We start from the raw sequence: 414 nt of genomic DNA on the forward strand, positions 1-414 counted from the left end.
CCTTTAGTTTCACCACAAACAGCCGTTATAAGACTCCATAGTGGACAGAAACAAACTTCTGTCTGTGCGACAGGAGGAGCACCCTCTCGGCTATTTGAAGCGCAGACACGACGACGCTGCAAAACTAGATTTCCTGCCAGATTTCATTCACTTATACAGATGTTTTCAGCAGACGTGCTGACTCAGGTGTCGAAGGACTTAATAGGAGCTCTAATGGCTTCTTGTAGACTTTAGGATGGGTTTAAGTTGGTTTATTGGTCTTTATTTACGGCTCCAGTCTGTCCCGAATAATTTGGACAGTTATTTCGATCTCATCCCAGATAATCTACTGAGATCAATAAAGTCTTTGTCTTACTTCTTTAAACTGTCTCATGAGTTTGTTAATCTAAATCCAAATATAAACCCATGGTCTTC

The sequence above is a fragment of the Morone saxatilis genome, unplaced genomic scaffold (assembly GCF_004916995.1).
Source record: "Morone saxatilis isolate NCDOM2014 unplaced genomic scaffold, NCSU_SB_2.0 Contig24, whole genome shotgun sequence".
Lineage (NCBI taxonomy): Eukaryota > Metazoa > Chordata > Actinopteri > Moronidae > Morone > Morone saxatilis.